We start from the raw sequence: 13818 nt of genomic DNA, 5'->3' as shown, positions 1-13818 counted from the left end.
AGGCACAATGCCGACCTAAGTAGAAGAGGACTAACACTCTCACTTTTTATGATTTGAACCTCTTCTGTGAGTCCAGATTTAGATTCCGATGCTTCACTTCAGGTTTACTGTATACCTGGCACCTTCTTATTGACGATGAAAAACAGAAATTGCATCGGAATTAAATTCAAATGGCACAATGCCGACCTAAGTACAAGAGGACTAACACTCTCACTTTCTATGATTTGAACCTCTCCTGTGAGTCCAGTTTTAGAATCCGATGCTTCACTTCAGGTTTACTGTATCCCTTGGACCTTCCAATTGACGATGAAACACAGAGTTTGCATCCGAATTTAATACAAAAGGTACAATGCCGACTTAAGTACAAGAGAACTGATACTGTAACTTTCTATGTGTTGAACCTCTCCTGTGAGTCGACGTTTAGATTCCGATGCTTCACTTCACGTTTACTGTATCCCTTGGACCTTCTTAATGACGATGAAACACAGATATTGCATCCGAATTTAATACAAAAATCACAATGGCGACTTAAGTACAAGTGGGCTGACACTCTCACTTTCTATGATTCGAACCTCTCCTGAGAGTCCAGTTTTAGATTCCGATGCTTCACTTCATGTTCACTGTATCCCTTGGACCTTCTTATTGACGATGAAACACAGAGTTTGCATCCGAATTTAATACAAAAATCACAATGCCGACTTAAGTACAAGAGGACTGACATTCTATCTTTCTATGATTTGAACCTCTCCTGAGAGTCCAGTTTTAGATTCCGATGCTTCACTTCAGGTTTACTGTATCCCTTGGACATCCTTATTGACGATGAACCACAGAGATTGCATCGAAATTAAATTCAAAAGGCATAATGCCGACTGAAGTACAAGAGGACTGATACTCTAACTTTCTATGATTTGAACCTCTCGTGTGAGGTCAGATTTAGTTCCGATGCTTCACTTTAGTTTTACTGTATCCCTTGGACCTTCGGATAGACGATAAAACACAGAAATTGCATCCGAATTTAATACAAATGGCACAATGCCGACTTAAGTACAAGAGGAATGACTTTCTAACTTTCTATGATTTGAACCTCTCCTGAGAGACCAGATTTAGATTCCGATGCTTCACTTCTGAATTACTGTATCCCTTGGACTTTCTTATTGACGATGAAACACAGAAATTCCATCCGAGTTTAATGGAAATGGCACAATACCGACTTAAGTACAAGAGGACTGACACTCTCACTTTCTATGATTTGAACCTCTCCTGTGAGTCCAGTTTTAGATTCCGATGCTTCACTTCAGGTTGACTGTATCCCTTGGACCTTCTTATTGACGATGAAACACAGAAAATACATCCGAATTTAATACAAACGGCACAATGCCGACTTAAGTACAAGTGGGCTGACACTCTCACATTCTATGATTCGAACCTCTCCTGAGAGTCCAGTTTTAGATTCCGATGCTTCACTTCATGTTTACTGTATCCCTTGGACCTTCTTATTGACGATGAAACACAGAGTTTGCATCCGAATTTAATACAAAAATCACAATGCCGAATTAAGTACAAGAGGACTGACATTCTATCTTTCTATGATTTGAACCTCTCCTGAGAGTCCAGTTTTAGATTCCGATGCTTCACTTCAGGTTTACTGTATCCCTTGGACATCCTTATTGACGATGAACCACAGAGATTGCATCGAAATTAAATTCAAAAGGCATAATGCCGACTGAAGTACAAGAGGACTGATACTCTAACTTTCTATGATTTGAACCTCTCGTGTGAGGTCAGATTTAGTTCCGATGCTTCACTTCAGGTTTACTGTATCCCTTGGACCTTCGTATAGACGATAAAACACAGAAATTGCATCCGAATTTAATACAAATGGCACAATGCCGACTTAAGTACAAGAGGACTGACACTCTCACGTTCTATGATTTGAGTCCATCCTGTGAGTCCAGTTTTAGATTCCAATGCTTCACTTCGGGTGTACTGTATACCTTGCAACTTCTGATTGACGATGAAACACAGAATTGGCATCGGAATTTAATACAAAAGGCACAATGCAGACTTAAGTAAAAGAGGACAGACCCTCTAACTTTGTATCATTTGAACCCCTCCTGTGAGTCCAGTTTTAGATTCTGATGCTTCACTTCAGGTTTGCTGTATCCCTTCGACCTTCTTATTGATGATGAAACACAGAAATTGCATCCGAATTTAATAAAAAAGGCACAATGCCGACTTAAGTAAAAGAGGACTGACACTCTAACATTCTATGATTTCAACCTCTATTGCGAGTCCAGTTTTAGATTCCGATGCTTCACTTAAGTTTTACTGTATCACTTGGACCTTCTTATTGACGATGAAACACCGAAATTGCATCCGAATTTAATACAAAAGGCACAATACCGGCTTAAGAACAAGAGGAGTGACACTCTAACTTTCTATGATTTGAATCTCTCCTGTGAGTCCAGTTTTAGATTCCGATGCTTCACTTCAGGTTTACTGTATCCCTTGGACGTTCTTATTGGCGATGAAACACAGACATTGCATCGGAATTAAATTCAAAAGGCACAATGCCGACCTAAGTAGAAGAGGACTAACACTCTCACTTTTTATGATTTGAACCTCTTCTGTGAGTCCAGATTTAGATACCGATGCTTCACTTCAGGTTTACTGTATACCTGGCACCTTCTTATTGACGATGAAAAACAGAAATTGCATCGGAATTAAATTCAAATGGCACAATGCCGAGCTAAGTACAAGAGGACTGACACTCTCACTTTCTATGATTTGAACCTCTCCTGTGAGTCCAGTTTTAGAATCCGATGCTTCACTTCAGGTTTACTGTATCCCTTGGACCTTCCAATTGACGATGAAACACAGAGTTTGCATCCGAATTTAATACAAAAGGTACAATGCCGACTTAAGTACAAGAGAACTGATACTGTAACTTTCTATGAGTTGAACCTCTCCTGTGAGTCGACGTTTAGATTCCGATGCTTCACTTCACGTTTACTGTATCCCTTGGACCTTCTTAATGACGATGAAACACAGATATTGCATCCGAATTTAATACAAAAATCACAATGGCGACTTAAGTACAAGAGAACTGACACTCTCACTTTCTATGAAATGGACCTCTCCTGTGAGTCCAGTTTTAGATTCCGATGCTTCACTTCAGGTTTACTGTATCCCTTGGACTTTCTTGTTGACGATGAACCACCGAAATTGCATCGGAATTAAATTCAAAAGGCACAATGCCGACTTAAGTACAAGAGGACTGACACTCTAACTTTCTATGATTTGAACCTATCCGGTGAAGCCAGATTTAGATTCCGATGCTTCACTTCAGGTTTACTGTATCCCTTGGACCTTCTTATAGACGATAAATCACAGAAATTGCATCCGAATTTAATACAAATGGCACAATGCCGACTTAAGTACAAGAGGACTGACACTCTCACTTTCTATGATTTGAACCTCTCCTGTGAGTCCAGTTTTAGATTCCGATGCTTCACTTCAGGTTGACTGTATCCCTTGGACCTTCTTATTGACGATGAAACACAGAAAATACATCCGAATTTAATACAAACGGCACAATGCCGACTTAAGTACAAGTGGGCTGACACTCTCACTTTCTATGATTCGAACCTCTCCTGAGAGTCCAGTTTTAGATTCCGATGCTTCACTTTATGTTTACTGTATCCCTTGGACCTTCTTATTGACGATGAAACACAGAGTTTGCATCCGAATTTAATACAAAAATCACAATGCCGACTTAAGTACAAGAGGACTGACATTCTATCTTTCTATGATTTGAACCTCTCCTGAGACTCCAGTTTTAGATTCCGATGCTTCACTTCTGGTTTACTGTACCCCTTGGACTTTCTTATTGTCGATGAAACACAGAAATTGCATCCGAGTAGGATTCAAATGGCACAATACCGACTTAAGTACAAGAGGAGTGACACTCTAACTTTCTATTATTTGAACCTCTCCTGTGAGTCCAGTTTTAGATTCCGATGCTTCACTTCTGGTTTACTGTATCCCTTGGACTTTCTTATTGTCAATGAAACACAGAAATTGCATCCAAGTTTGATACAAATGGCACAATACCGACTTAAGTACAAGAGGAGTGACACTCTATCTTTCTATGATTTGAACCTCTCCTGTGAGTCCAGTTTTAGATTCCGATGCTTCACTTCAGGTTTACTGTATCCCTTGGACGTTGTTATTGGCGATGAAACACAGACATTGCATCGGAATTAAATTCAAAAGGCTCAATGCCGACCTTAGTAGAAGAGGACTAACACTCTCACTTTCTATGTTTGAACCTCTTCTGTGAGTCCAGTTTTAGATTCCGATGCTTCACTTCAGGTTTACTGTACACCTTGCACCTTCTTATTGACGATGAAACACAGATATTGCATCGGAATTAAATTGAAAAGGCACAATGCCGACTTAAGTACAAGAGGACTGACACTCTAACTTTCTATGACATGAACCTCTCCTGTGAGGTCAGATTTACATTCCGATGCTTCACTTCAGGTTTACTGTATCCCTTGGACCTTCCAATTGACGATGAAACACAGAGTTTGCATCCGAATTTAATACAAAAGGTACAATGCCGACTTAAGTACAAGAGAACTGATACTGTAAATATCTATGTGTTGAACCTCTCCTGTGAGCGACGTTTAGATTCCGATGCTTCACTTCACGTTTACTGTATCCCTTGGACCTTCTTAATGACGATGAAACACAGATATTGCATCCGAATTTAATACAAAAATCACAATGGCGACTTAAGTACAAGAGGACTGACACTCTCACCTTCTATGAAATGGACCTCTCCTGTGAGTCCAGTTTTAGATTCCGATGCTTCACTTCAGGTTTACTGTATCCCTTGGACTTTCTTGTTGACGATGAACCACCGAAATTGCATCGGAATTAAATTCAAAAGGCACAATGCCGACTTAAGTACAAGAGGACTGACACTCTAACTTTCTATGATTTGATCCTATCCGGTGAAGCCAGATTTAGATTCCGATGCTTCATTTCAGGTTTACTGTATCCCTTGGACCTTCTTATAGACGATAAATCACAGAAATTGCATCCGAATTTAATACAAATGGCACAATGCCGACTTAAGTACAAGAGGACTGACACTCTCACTTTCTATGATTTGAACCTCTCCTGTGAGTCCAGTTTTAGATTCCGATGCTTCACTTCAGGTTGACTGTATCCCTTGGACCTTCTTATTGACGATGAAACACAGAAAATACATCCGAATTTAATACAAACGGCACAATGCCGACTTAAGTACAAGTGGGCTGACACTCTCACATTCTATGATTCGAACCTCTCCTGAGAGTCCAGTTTTAGATTCCGATGCTTCACTTCATGTTTACTGTATCCCTTGGACCTTCTTATTGACGATGAAACACAGAGTTTGCATCCGAATTTAATACAAAAATCACAATGCCGACTTAAGTACAAGAGGACTGACATTCTATCTTTCTATGATTTGAACCTCTCCTGAGAGTCCAGTTTTAGATTCCGATGCTTCACTTCAGGTTTACTGTATCCCTTGGACATCCTTATTGACGATGAACCACAGAGATTGCATCGAAATTAAATTCAAAAGGAATAATGCCGACTGAAGTACAAGAGGACTGATACTCTAACTTTCTATGATTTGAACCTCTCGTGTGAGGTCAGATTTAGTTCCGATGCTTCACTTCAGGTTTACTGTATCCCTTTACCTTCGCATAGACGATAAAACACAGAAATTGCATCCGAAATTAATACAAATGGCACAATGCCGACTTAAGTACAAGAGGACTGACACTCTCACGTTCTATGATTTGAGTCCATCCTGTGAGTCCAGTTTTAGATTCCAATGCTTCACTTCGGGTGTACTGTATACCTTGCAACTTCCGATTGACGATGAAACACAGAAATGGCATCGGAATTTAATACAAAAGGCACAATGCTGACTTAAGTAAAAGAGGACAGACCCTCTAACTTTGTATCATTTGAACCCCTCCTGTGAGTCCAGTTTTAGATTCTGATGCTTCACTTCAGGTTTGCTGTATCCCTTCGACCTTCTTATTGACGATGAAACACAGAAATTGCATCCGAATTTAATAAAAAAGGCACAATGCCGACTTAAGTAAATGAGGACTGACACTCTAACATTCTATGATTTCAACCTCTATTGCGAGTCCAGTTTTAGATTCCGATGCCTCACTTAAGTTTTACTGTATCACTTGGACCTTCTTATTGACGATGAAACACCGAAATTGCATCCGAATTTAATACAAAAGGCACAATACCGGCTTAAGAACAAGAGGAGTGACACTCTAACTTTCTATGATTTGAATCTCTCCTGTGAGTCCAATTTAGATTCCGATGCTTCACTTCAGGTTTACTGTATCCCTTGGACGTTCTTATTCGCGATGAAACACAGACATTGCATCGGAATTAAATTCAAAAGGCACAATGCCGACCTAATTAGAAGAGGACTAACAGTCTCACTTTTTATGATTTGAACCTCTTCTGTGAGTCCAGATTTAGATTCCGATGCTTTACTTCAGGTTTACTGTATACCTGGCACCTTCTTATTGACGATGAAAAACAGAAATTGCATCGGAATTAAATTCAAATGGCACAATGCCGACCTAAGTACAAGAGGACTGACACTCTCACTTTCTATGATTTGAACCTCTCCTGTGAGTCCAGTTTTAGAATCCGATGCTTCACTTCAGGTTTACTGTATCCCTTGGACCTTCCAATTGACGATGAAACACAGAGTTTGCATCCGAATTTAATACAAAAGGTACAATGCCGACTTAAGTACAAGAGAACTGATACTGTAACTTTCTATGAGTTGAACCTCTCCTGTGAGTCGACGTTTAGATTCCGATGCTTCACTTCACGTTTACTGTATCCCTTGGACCTTCTTAATGACGATGAAACACAGATATTGCATCCGAATTTAATACAAAAATCACAATGGCGACTTAAGTACAAGAGGACTGACACTCTCACTTTCTATGAAATGGACCTCTCCTGTGAGTCCAGTTTTAGATTCCGATGCTTCACTTCAGGTTTACTGTATCCCTTGGACTTTCTTGTTGACGATGAACCACCGAAATTGCATCGGAATTAAATTCAAAAGGCACAATGCCGACTTAAGTACAAGAGGACTGACACTCTAACTTTCTATGATTTGAACCTATCCGGTGAAGCCAGATTTAGATTCCGATGCTTCACTTCAGGTTTACTGTATCCCTTGGACCTTCTTATAGACGATAAATCACAGAAATTGCATCCGAATTTAATACAAATGGCACAATGCCGACTTAAGTACAAGAGGACTGACACTCTCACTTTCTATGATTTGAACCTCTCCTGTGAGTCCAGTTTTAGATTCCGATGCTTCACTTCAGGTTGACTGTATCCCTTGGACCTTCTTATTGACGATGAAACACAGAAAATACATCCGAATTTAATACAAACGGCACAATGCCGACTTAAGTACAAGTGGGCTGACACTCTCACTTTCTATGATTCGAACCTCTCCTGAGAGTCCAGTTTTAGATTCCGATGCTTCACTTCATGTTTACTGTATCCCTTGGACCTTCTTATTGACGATGAAACACAGAGTTTGCATCCGAATTTAATACAAAAATCACAATGCCGACTTAAGTACAAGAGGACTGACATTCTATCTTTCTATGATTTGAACCTCTCCTGAGACTCCAGTTTTAGATTCCGATGCTTCACTTCTGGTTTACTGTACCCCTTGGACTTTCTTATTGTCGATGAAACACAGAAATTGCATCCGAGTAGGATTCAAATGGCACAATACCGACTTAAGTACAAGAGGAGTGACACTCTAACTTTCTATTATTTGAACCTCTCCTGTGAGTCCAGTTTTAGATTCCGATGCTTCACTTCTGGTTTACTGTATCCCTTGGACTTTCTTATTGTCAATGAAACACAGAAATTGCATCCAAGTTTGATACAAATGGCACAATACCGACTTAAGTACAAGAGGAGTGACACTCTATCTTTCTATGATTTGAACCTCTCCTGTGAGTCCAGTTTTAGATTCCGATGGTTCACTTCAGGTTTACTGTATCCCTTGGACGTTGTTATTGGCGATGAAACACAGACATTGCATCGGAATTAAATTCAAAAGGCTCAATGCCGACCTAAGTAGAAGAGGACTAACACTCTCACTTTCTATGTTTGAACCTCTTCTGTGAGTCCAGTTTTAGATTCCGATGCTTCACTTCAGGTTTTCTGTACACCTTGCACCTTCTTATTGACGATGAAACACAGATATTGCATCGGAATTAAATTGAAAAGGCACAATGCCGACTTAAGTACAAGAGGACTGACACTCTAACTTTCTATGACATGAACCTCTCCTGTGAGGTCAGATTTACATTCCGATGCTTCACTTCAGGTTTACTGTATCCCTTGGACCTTCTTATAGACGATAAAACAAAGAAATTGCATCCGAATTTAATACAAATGGCACAATGCCGACTTAAGTACAAGAGGACTGACATTCTAACTTTCTATGATTTGAACCTCTCCTGAGAGTCCAGTTTTAGATTCCGATGCTTCACTTCAGGTTTACTGTATCCCTTGGACTTTCTTGTTGACGATGAAGCACCGAAATTGCATCGGAATTAAATTCTAAAGGCACAATGCCGACTTAAGTACAAGAGGACTGACACTCTCACGTTCTATGATTTGAATCCCTCCTGTGAGTCCAGTTTTAGATTCCGATGCTTCACTTCGGGTTTACAGTATACCTTGCAACTTCTGATTGACGATGAAACACAGAAATTGCATCGGAATTTAATACAAAAGGCGCAATGCCGACTTAAGTAAAGGAGGACCGACCCTCTAACTTTCTATGATTTGAACCTCTCCTGTGAGTCCAGTTTTAAATTCTGATGCTTCACTTCAGGTTTACTATATCCCTTCGACCTTCTTATTGACGATGATACATAGAAATTGCATCCGAATTAAATAAAAAAGGCGCAATGCCGACTTAAGGAAAACAGGACTGACACTCTAACGTTCTATGATTTGAACCTCTATTGCGAGTCCAGTTTTAGATTCTGATGCTTCACTTAAGGTTTACTGTATCCCTTGGACCCTCTTATTGACGATGAAACACCGAAATTGCAACCGAATTTAATACAAAAGTCACAATATCGACTTAAGTACAAGAGGAGTGACACTCTAACTTTCTATGATTTGAATCTCTCCTGTGAGTCCAGTTTTAGATTCCGATGCTTCACTTCAGGTTTACTGTATCCATTGGACGTTCTTATTGGCGATGAAACACAGACATTGCATCAGAATTAATTTCAAAAGGCACAATGCCGACCTAAGTAGAAGATGACTAACACTCTCACTTTGTATGATTTGGACCTCTTCTGTGAGTCCAGTTTTAGATTCCGATGCTTCACTTCAGGTTTGCTGTATACCTTGCACCTTCTTATTGACGATGAAACACGTAAATTGCATCGGAATTAAATTCAAAATGCAAAATTCCGACTTAATTACAAGAGGACTGACACTCTCACTTTCTATGATATAACCTCTCCTGTGAGTCCAGTTTTAGATTCCGATGCTTCACTTCTGGTTTACTGTATCCCTTGGACTTTCTTGTTGACGATGAACCACCGAAATTGCATCGGAATTATATTCAAAAGGCACAATGCTGACTGAAGTACAAGAGGACTGACACTCTAACTTTCTACGATTTGAACCTCTCCTGCGAGGTCAGATTTAGATTCAGATGCTTCACTTCAGGTTTACTGTATCCCTTGGACCTTCTTATAGACGATAAAACACAGAAATTGCTTCCGAATTTAATACAAATGGCACAATGCCGACTTAAGTACAAGAGGACTGACACTCTCACTTTCTATGATTTGAACCTCTCCTGTGAGCCCAGTTTTAGATTCCGATGCTTTACTTCAGGTTGACTGTATCCCTTGGACCTTCTTATTGACGATGAAACACAGAAAATGCATCCGAATTTAATACAAACGGCACAATGCCGACTTAAGTACAAGAGGACTGACACTCTCACTTTCTATGATTCGAACCACTCCTGTGACGTCAGATTTAGATTCCGATGCTTCACTTCAGGTTTACTGTATACCTTCGACCTTCCAATTGACGATGAAACACAGAGTTTGCATCCGAATTTAATACAAAAGGTACAATGCCGACTTAAGTACAAGAGGACTGACACTCTAACTTTCTATCATTTGAACCTCTCCTGTGAGTCCAGGTTTAGATTCCGATGCCTCACTTCACCTTTACTGTCTCCCTTGGACCTTCTTATTGACGGTGAAACACAGATATAGCATCCGAATTTAATACAAAAATCAAAATGGCGTTTTAAGTACAAGAGGACTGACCCTCTCACTTTCTATGATATAAACCTCTCCTGTTAGTCCAGTTTTAGATTCCGATGCTTCACTTCAGGTTTACTGTATCCCTTGGACTTTCTTGTTGACGATGAACCACCGAAATTGCATCGGAATTAAATTCAAAAGGCACAATGCCGACTTAAGTACAATAGGACTGACTCTCTAACTTTCTATGATTTGAACCTCTCGTGTGAGTTCAGATTTAGATTCCGATGCTTCACTTCAGGTTTACTGTATCCCTTGGACCATCTAATAGACGATAAAACACAGAAATTGCTTCCGAATTTAATACAAATGGCACAATGCCGACTTAAGTACAAGAGGACTGACACTCTCACTGTCTATGATTTGAACCTCTCCTGTGAGTCCAATTTTAGATTCCGATGCTTCACTTCAGGTTGACTGTATCCCTTGGACCTTCTTATTGACGATGAAACACAGAAAATGCATCCGAATTAAATACAAACGGCACAATGCCGACTTAAGTACAAGAGGGCTGACACTCTCACTTTCTAGGATTCGAACCTCTCCTTTGAGGTCACTTTTAGATTCCGATGCTTCACTTCAGGTTTACCGTATCCCTTGGACCTTCTTATTGACGATAAAACACAGTAATCGCATCGGAATTAAATTCAAAATGTACAATGCCGACCTATGTAGAAGAGGACTGACACTCTCACTTTCTATGATTTGAACCTCTCCTGTGAGTCCAGTTTTAGATTCCGATGCTTCACTTTCGGTTTACTGTATCCCTTGGACTTTCTTATTGACGTTGAAAAGACAGAGTTTGCATCCGAATTTAATACAAAAATCACAATGCCGACTTATGTACAAGAGGACTGACACTATAACTTTGTATGATTTGAATCTCTCCTGCGAGTCCAGTTTTAAATTCCGATGCTTCACTTCAGGTTTACTGTATCCCTTGGGGCTTCTTATTGACGATGAAACACAGAAATTGCATCGGAATGAAATTCAAAAGGCACAATTCCGACCGAAGTAGAAGAGGACTGACACTCTCACTTTCTATGATTTGAACCTCTCCTGTGAGTCCAGTTTTGGATTCCGATGCTTCACTTCAGGTTTACTGTATCCCTTGGACCTTCTTATTGACGATGAAACACAGAAAATGCATCCGAATTTAATACAAACGGCACAATGCCGACTTAAGTACAAGAGGACTGACACTCTCACTTTCTATGATTCGAACCACTCCTGTGACATCAGTTTTAGGTTCCGATGCTTCACTTCAGGTTTACTGTATACCTTCGACCTTCTTATTGACGATAAAACACAGAAATTGCATCCGAATTTAATACAAAAGGCACAATACCGACTTAAGTACAAGAGGAGTGACACTCTAACTTTCTATGATTTGAACCTCTCCTGTGATTCCAGTTTTAGATTCCGATGTTTCACTTCAGGTTTAGTGTATCCCTTGGACCTTCTTATTGATTATGAGACACAGGAATTGCATCCGAATTTAATACAAATGGCACAATGCCGTCTTAAGTACAAGAGGACTGACACTCTCACTTTCTATGATTTGAACCTCTCCTGTGAGTCCAGTTTTAAATTCCGATGCTTCACTTCAGGTTTACTGTATACCTTGCACCTTCTTATTGACGATGAAACATAGAAATTGCATCGGAATTTAATACAAATGGCACAATGCCGACTTAAGTACAAGAGGACTGCCACTCTAACATTCTATGATTGAACCTCTCCTGCGAGTCCAGTTTTAGATTCCGATGATTCACTTAAGATTTACTGTATCCCTTGGACCTTCTTATTGACGATGAAACACAGAAATTGCATCCGAATTTAATACAAATGGCACAATGTCGACTTAAGTACAAGAGGACTGACACTCTCACATTCTATGATTTGAACCTCTCCTGTGAGTCCAGTTTTGGATTCCGATGCTTCACTTCAGGTTTACTGTATACCTCGAACCTACTTATTGACGATGAAACACAGAAATTGCATCGGAATTAAATTCAAAAGGCACAATTCTGACTTAATTACAAGAGGACTGACACTCTCACTTTCTATGATTTGAACCTCTCCTGTGAGTCCAGTTTTAGAATCCGATGCTTCACTTCAGGTTTACTGTATCCCTTGGACCTTCTTATTGACGATGAAACACAGATATTGCATCCGAATTTAATACAAAAATCACAATGGCGATTTAAGTACAAGAGGACTGACACTCTCACTTTCTATGATATGAACCTCTCCTGTGAGTCCAGTTTTAGATTCCGATGCTTCACTTCAGGTTTACTGTATCCCTTGGACTTTCTTGTTGACGATGAACCACCGAAATTGCATCGGAATTAAATTCAAAAGGCACAATGCCGACTTAAGTACAAGAGGACTGACACTCTAACTTTCTATGATTTGAACCTCTCGTGTGAGGTCAGATTAAGATTCCGATGCTTCACTTCAGGTTTACTGTATCCCTTGGACCATCTAATAGAGGATAAAACACAGAAATTGCATCCAAATTTAATACAAATGGCACAATGCAGACTTACGTACAAGAGGGCTGACACTCTCACTTTCTAGGATTCGAACCTCTCCTGTGAGGTCACTTTTAGATTCCGATGCTTCACTTAAGGTTTACCGTATCCCTTGGACCTTCTTATTGACGATAAAACACAGTAATCGCATCGGAATTAAATTCAAAATGTACAATGCCGACCTATGTAGAAGAGGACTGACACTCTCACTTTCTATGATTTGAACCTCTCCTGTGAGTCCAGTTTTAGATTCCGTTGCTTCTCTTTAGGTTTACTGTATCCCTTGGACCTTCTTATTGACGTTGAAACACAGAGTTTGCATCCGAATTTAATACAAAAATCACAATGCCGACTTAAGCACAAGAGGACTGACACTATAACTTTCTATGATTTGAATCTCTCCTGTGTGTCCAGTTTTAAATTCCGATGCTTCACTTTAGGTTTACTGTATCCCTTGGGGCTTCTTATTGACGATGAAACACAGAAATTGCATCGGAATGAAATTCAAAAGGCACAATTCCGACCTAAGTAGAAGAGGACTGACACTCTCACTTTCTATGATTTGAACCTCTCCTGGGAGTCCAGTTTTAGATTCCGATGCTTCACTTCAGGTTTACTGTATACCTTGGACCTTCTTATTTACGATGAGACACAGAAATTGCTTCCGAATTTAATACAAATGGCACAATGCCGACATAAGTACAAGAGGACTGACACTCTCACTTTCTATGATTTGAACCTCTCCTGTGAGTCCAGTTTTAGATTCCGATGCTCCACTTCGCGTTTACTGTATCCCTTGCACCTTCTTATTGACGATGAAACTCAGA

Source organism: Schistocerca serialis, chromosome 10 (genome assembly GCF_023864345.2).
Source record: "Schistocerca serialis cubense isolate TAMUIC-IGC-003099 chromosome 10, iqSchSeri2.2, whole genome shotgun sequence".
NCBI classification, from domain to species: Eukaryota; Metazoa; Arthropoda; class Insecta; order Orthoptera; family Acrididae; genus Schistocerca; species Schistocerca serialis.
This window is presented reverse-complemented; position numbering follows the sequence as displayed.